This window comes from Ciconia boyciana, chromosome 23, assembly GCF_034638445.1.
Source record: "Ciconia boyciana chromosome 23, ASM3463844v1, whole genome shotgun sequence".
Classification (NCBI taxonomy): domain Eukaryota; kingdom Metazoa; phylum Chordata; class Aves; order Ciconiiformes; family Ciconiidae; genus Ciconia; species Ciconia boyciana.
Window position 1 is genome coordinate 6,503,051 of NC_132956.1, and position 6,392 is coordinate 6,509,442.

Sequence of the window (6,392 nt, forward strand, 5' to 3'; positions counted from 1 at the left end):
CGCCGGGCGAGCGGGAGCCGCCGGCCAGCCCGGGGAGAGCGGCGGAGCCCCACCGCCCCTCGGGGCCGTCCCGGGGCCGCCTGCCAGAGCCCCTCGGGGCCGCTGCAGCCGGAGCGGGGCCGCCGCTTCCCCCCCGCCCCTCCCGCCCCCGCCCCAGCTGCTTCCTCCCGCCGACCTCGCACCGCGCCGCGGCAGCAGCCGCCCGCCCCCAGCCCACCTCACCTTGTCCTGCAAGCCGAGGGCTTGTCTTGGGGTGCCCTCCCCCCAGAACAGCAAGAGCTCTTCACCCGCAGGGTGACGCGGGGGGCATGCTGGGGGGCGGCCCGAGGGATGCTCGGGGCGCTGGGTACCGGGCTCGCCGCGGCGAGCGGGGCCGTGCTCGGTGCCCGGTACCCGGTGCCCGGCACCGTTGGGCTCTGCCAGTTCCCAGCCGGAGCTGGAGCATCACATGGTGCAGCCTTCAGCCGTTTAAAGAGCGACTGACCCGATTTGGGGCTCGCCGGGCCCGGGAAGAACCGGCGGAGGGTGGGAGCCGGGCGGGGGGTGGCAGGGCCAGGAGGGTGAGCAGGGTGGGAGCCGGCAGCGGGGGGAGCAGCAGAGCCGGTGCCAGCCTCAAGCTCCCGACACGGGTCGGATCCCGGTTTTAGCAGCAAAACCGGTTTTTGAGGTCGGGTGTGAGCAGAGGATCCGGGGAGGGGAAGCGAGCGCGGAGGCAGAGCCTGAGCTGGGGGTGGGCGAGGACCCAGCGCATCCCCCGGGCACGGAGCAGCCGCTGCTCCGGGTTCAGCCCCAGGACGGGGCTGGCACCCCAAGTCACACCCAAACTGGCCCGAAGAGCTGCGGTGCTCGCCCGGGCTCTGGCTGACAATGTCTCACCCAAAATCACTGCTGGGGGGGGTTGGGGGTGAGCCCCAAAGCACTATTCATCCTCTGAACGGCACCCCTGGGTGCTGGGGTGGGGCTGCACCCCATGCTGGGGAGGGGGAAGGCACAGGGCTGGCAGCATCCTTTGCGCAGGGGGCTGTGCCAGTGGAAAGGAGAGCTGCTGGGGAAGGCGGAGGGTCTTTCCAGATAAGGCGTGTGGAGGAACAGTGGCCCCAAACTGGTGGTGAGGCTGGGCCAGACTCTATTTAAGGTCCTAGGAGAAGTTTGGGGAAAAATGGCCACCCCCAAAATTTCCCCCCTGGGCTGGGTAGCGCAGAGCAACGGCTCTGGGGGCTCGATCTGACTGATGGAGCTGAACCAGCCAAGCCCTCCAGGGACCCCGCCGGGTGTGGAGCAGGCACCTGCAAGGCTCATCCTGCATAAGTTGCTTCCCAGGAGTGGGGCTGGTTTATCCGACTGCTGCAGGGACCAGGACCAGCTACAATCTCAGATGTGGGGCAAGGGGACTCTCCCAAACCCCATCTGCACCTCTCCCCACCCTTTCTCCCTCCTCTGGTGAGACTTGGGGCTGGAGTTGTCCCCTCCTGCTCTGCTCTGCTCTGCCTCAGCGAGAGATGTCCCAACACCTGGATCTGCCCCTTGGGAAGCCCCTGGGCTTCCTCTTCACCTCCTTGGCCAAGTAGCCAGCATAGGGCTGGGGGGTTAGAGCATCTGAGGGCTGTCCAGGGACTGTGGCAATGTGCCACCTCCAGCCATTGGGCTGTGCCAGCAGCAGGGCGAGGAGAGCTTACTTGGATTTGAACGATCTGTTTGCTCTGCAGAGAAAAAATAAACCGAGGATGGCGGGCTGATGTAAACACCGTGCTATTTATGGGAGGTGTTTGCTGGAGCATCTCGCAGCGCATCTCCTCACACATCCTCCGCTGCAGGGAGGAAGCTGTTACCCCGCTATAGGGCTGAAGCCCTAAAGCCAGAGGCAATGCGCGGGGTGGGGACGCTCAGAACAGGGTCCCGGGAGTGGAAAGGGCATCCCCAGAGAGCCCCGAAACCCCTCGCCCACTGGCTTTGCAGGGTGAATGTCCTTGCAATCAACCGCTGGCTGGGAGCAGAGCAGGAAAACCGGCAGGTTCATCACGGGAGTGCAATGCGGAAGCAAACGCAGGCAGGTCCCGGCCTAATTGTATGCAAATCTCCCAAACACAGAGATTAAAAACCACTCCTTTTCCTTAGTGGATATGCAGTTTGTTCTCCCTCCCTGGACTCATGCCCTAGCATACTTAATTTTAGCAGCACCCCTAAAAAAACCCATGTTATGCCAAAAATGAGCTGCCTGGCTGGGAGTCTGCCAAAGCGGGGTAGGAGCTCTCCCACCAGCCCAGGCAAAGTGTCCCAGGGTTTTGGCAAAGGCTGCAAAGATTGAACGAGCAAATGCTGTTGCTGGTTGTTGCAGGTGGTGGCACAGAGCCTGCTCCTGACGGACGTGGCATCATCTGCTCACCCTCGCGGACACCAGGCTAGGGCTTGTGTCAGGCAAGTGTCGAAGATTCCTTAAAAACCCATGAAAGGTAATTTTCTGGGGAACATCAGGCACCCAGAAGGCTATTCAGGTCTTCCAGTCTCTTGCTGGGGTTTGGAAGGAGAAAATGGCTTGAGAGGTGCAACCGCTCGTGACGATCCCAAAGAAGTGTTAAATGCTGCTGCTACAGGCAAACTCCGGCTGCCATCCCCGGCACAGTGGGAGAGATGGGATGAAGGAGGGCAAAGAGAGGACATGGCGTGGCTTCAGTATTCCTGCACTGGCTTTTCCACCTCGCCGCCTCCTGTGAGACGGGGACAGGACCAAACCTGGGCCATGGCAGGAGGGAATGGTTCGTGTCTGGCTCGGTGCCAGCATGATGCACCGGAAGGTTTGATGTGTTGGGGCCGGCTGGCTCAGCCGGCCGGGCTGACAAGACCAAACCCCCAACTGAACACCCCCAGGGCTCGGCAGCAGCCAAGTAATGCTTTTCCAAGGAGGCAAGTCAGGGCGTGGGTAGCTCATTTCCACCCATCTCTTCTTTGGCCTTTCTTGGGGGTTTGAGCTTTCCCCCTCCTACCTCAGTTTACCTACATGACAAGCAGCTCCACACTGCCATCCTGGGTGCTCAAGGAGGAGAATTTGAGGGTTTCTCCACCTCTTCCGTCATGGGAACCATCCCACAGCCCTTCTGGTCACGGAAAGGGGCCTCTTAATTAGGAAAGTTAATTAGGAGTGCGGCTGGTGCCAGCAGCACAGGGCTGTGTGCTTGGAGGGCTGACGTCTCTGCGAGATATTAATTAGGACGAGTGACTCCCTGAATGCCACGGTCCGGTGGGTCCAGACAAGATGGCACAAGGTGAAAAAAGAAGGAGCAAACAAAGGGAAAACCCAGAGCTTTTCCAAGGATGCCTTCACTGGGCTGAGATGCTGCGGAGCGATGCTCTCCCCATAGCACCAGCCCTGGGGCTACTGGTCCGTGTGCGCCAGGTGACACAGAGCCCCATTGGGACCTCACTTGGGATACAGGGCGGCTCCATGGCTTGTGCCTCGTTTCTCTCCTGTTTAACAGGATACATGGCCCTTAGGAAGCGGTTTGGGGAGCAAGGAGCACCACGCTTTTGCAGGGTGATGCATCCCCATCTGGGCTTTGCAGCAGATACTCAGCAGCAATGACACAGCATAGAAAAAATTCCTGGGAGATAATTTAAACCAGCAAATCCCAGAGGGCGGATGCAGGAATGGCTGCTTCCCCGTGGGCTGACCCTTTCCACCAAGCACATCTCAGCCCTACAGCCCAGAGCAGGTTTTAACGCGGGTTGGCCGCTCTGCCCACACGCCAAGGGAGAAACTGAGCCACGGGTGGTGGTTGCGGTCACTCAGCCAAGTGGGTGCCGGCGCGAGGACATGCCCCAGCTCCCCTCCGCCCCGGGTAGATGCCATGTTCATGAGGCTGTGTGCTCCCACGCACCGGCCGAAGGGGTGAATCCCCACTCAGTGTCCTGCCAGATGACAGCCAGATGTTGTCCGCACCTAGCTGGGTTGCAGCCAAGCCGGGTGCCTTGGCACAGCAGGAAGCTAATGGGCTTTTGCGCTTCCCTGGCGGGGAGGAACTGCTGAGACATCACTCAGTGGAAGACAAAACATGTCCAAAACCCAGCGAGCTCTCCGCCAGCACCATCCTTGGCACGGCAGTGGGGTAGAGCAGAGGTCTGCCCTGCTCGCCGGCTCTGCAGTGCACCCGGGACTACAGCGGGGTGCCGGCGTCCGCCCCCGTGCCCCAATCCAGGCCCTTTGCCTCTTCGCTGCTGGATCTTCCTCACCACGCGCTGGGTTTATTTTAATCCTAAGGGAGCCCCAGGAGTGTTATCAAGCCAGGCTGCCGGCCAAGAGCTATTCCTGCCCACCGCCTCCAGCAGGCTTGGCGGCGCAGGAGGGGGTTAAAGCTTTCCATTACTGCAAATCAGTTTAAAGGATGGGGGCCCTTTGCCCCCACTCCATGGCCACGCCTTATACAAGCCCAGTGCTTGTTTAGCCTCTCTTTTTGTTTGAAATTGCCCATGGAACGGCAGGACAGTGCTTGCTACCTCCGGCCCCACAGGCACCGAGCCATGCCCATGGGGAGGGAGGAGGGAGGGATGCTGGTGGTGTAAGTACTCTGAAGCATGCAGCAGCGATGACAGATCTTTCTGGGGCAAAGACTCATGTGAAACAGTGACTTCCCAGGAAAGGAAAAAAAAAAAAGGGGAGAGGAAAATGTAAAACGAAAAATGTGGTTTCTGCGAGTCCTGGTTTGCTACGAGAGATGAATGAGCGGAACATCTTCCCTTGATGGATCTCTGAGATTATATAATCATTTTCTGGTTGATTTTTGGGGAAATATTGGGGAGGGGATGAAGAGCCGAGTGGGTGCTGCACCTGGAAGACCCCAGGGCCAGCCCCAGACCTGGGGCTGGAGTGACCTGGGGACATGGGCTCTTACCCCCCCATACTCCACAGGGGCAGTGGAAGATGAGGATTTGGGGTGAAGGAGAAAGCAGGGGATGAAGGAGTGACAGCGACAGAGGGAAACGGCTGAGGAGGACCAGGCTGGGCTGGTTCACTGCCTCCAGGGTGAGGATGGAGAGGTGTCCCCTCGTGTGGGGCATAAAGGAAAGCCACATCCCCACAGCTGCTGCTCCCAAAGTTTGTTTTTCTCGCTTTAGAAACATGTCCCTTATTTCTATTTTAAAATTCCCCACTTTTAGCTTCCAGCTGTCACTTACTGCATCTTTCTCAGCTGGCTGGGCAGCTCTCGATTTCGGTAACAGGGTTTTTTTCCCCACTCACTTACAGACTGTAACCACATCACCACCCTCCAACACAAAAGCTCTTCTTCCATCCGACTCCTCAGCCTCTGAGCCCTGCGCTCTGCCGCTGCCTTAATTATTTTCTTCCAACAAATCTAACAATATTTTATTTCCAGAAATTAAGTCAGAACAGAAATTCACTGGATAGGTCCTCTGTATTGTAGGAAAAGCTGTTTAAACGCTTCCCACGTGCCTAAACCTACAGATTGCTATTGAAGATGTGGAAAATTCCTTATCAGCAGAGGGGATCCGCCTCCTGCCCCGTTCCCCTTCTCCTCTTCCAGCTGGGATCCTTTCCCCCTGGCCCCAGAGCAGCACAAACATTACCCGAACCATCTGAGCGCCGGCAAAAACAGCCTCCCAGCCCTGATCCCTGGGGGATGGCTTCTCCGGGACGGTGACGCTGCAGTGGGACATGTGACATTTTGCATTGCACAGAGCAACCTTGAGACGATCATCGGCGATGTTCCCACAGCTGGCTGCCTTCCTCGGGGACACGCGACCACAAGTCCCCTGCCATGATCTCGGAGCGTATCAGCCTCGATGGACGTGGAGGCTGCTTCTCCTGCCTTTCTGCCCCTTGCTCCCATGGGTGGGGAGGATTTGGGGTGCAGGACCCAGCCTGGGGCTCACCCAGCCTGATGGTGGGAAGCCCCCGGATGAATTTGTGCCCTAGGAGGAGGTGACTTGGTGCAGCGATGCCCCATGGACCTGGTGCCACTGCAGGATGCTGCATGGCTCCAGGACTTGGAGGTAATGGAGGAGTGGGCACCCATCAGTGGAGGTTCCACGCTGCAGAAGTCAGCTGGCTGGCTGCAGCTTTTGGGGTGCCGAGAGCCCTCAGATGTTCTCCTAGCTCCGAGGGGACAGAGAAGGGGGGAGGGGGGATGCAGACATCGCCTTGCTGGGAAAGGCTGAGAGGAGGGATGGACCAGGAGAGCACCAGGCTGAAGGGCAGAGACCTGAGACAGGCGTTGTGAAGGCAGCTGGGTGTGTAACCCCAAATTTCCTCTCCTCTCCCCTGGGAGCAGCCCTTTCCTATGAAAAGCCCTGGCTGAAGTGGTGTTTGCCATCCGTGTCTGTCTCCTCCATCCAGGGTGGAGATTTGGGCATGGAGCAGGGAAAGGAATCTCCCCTGTCGT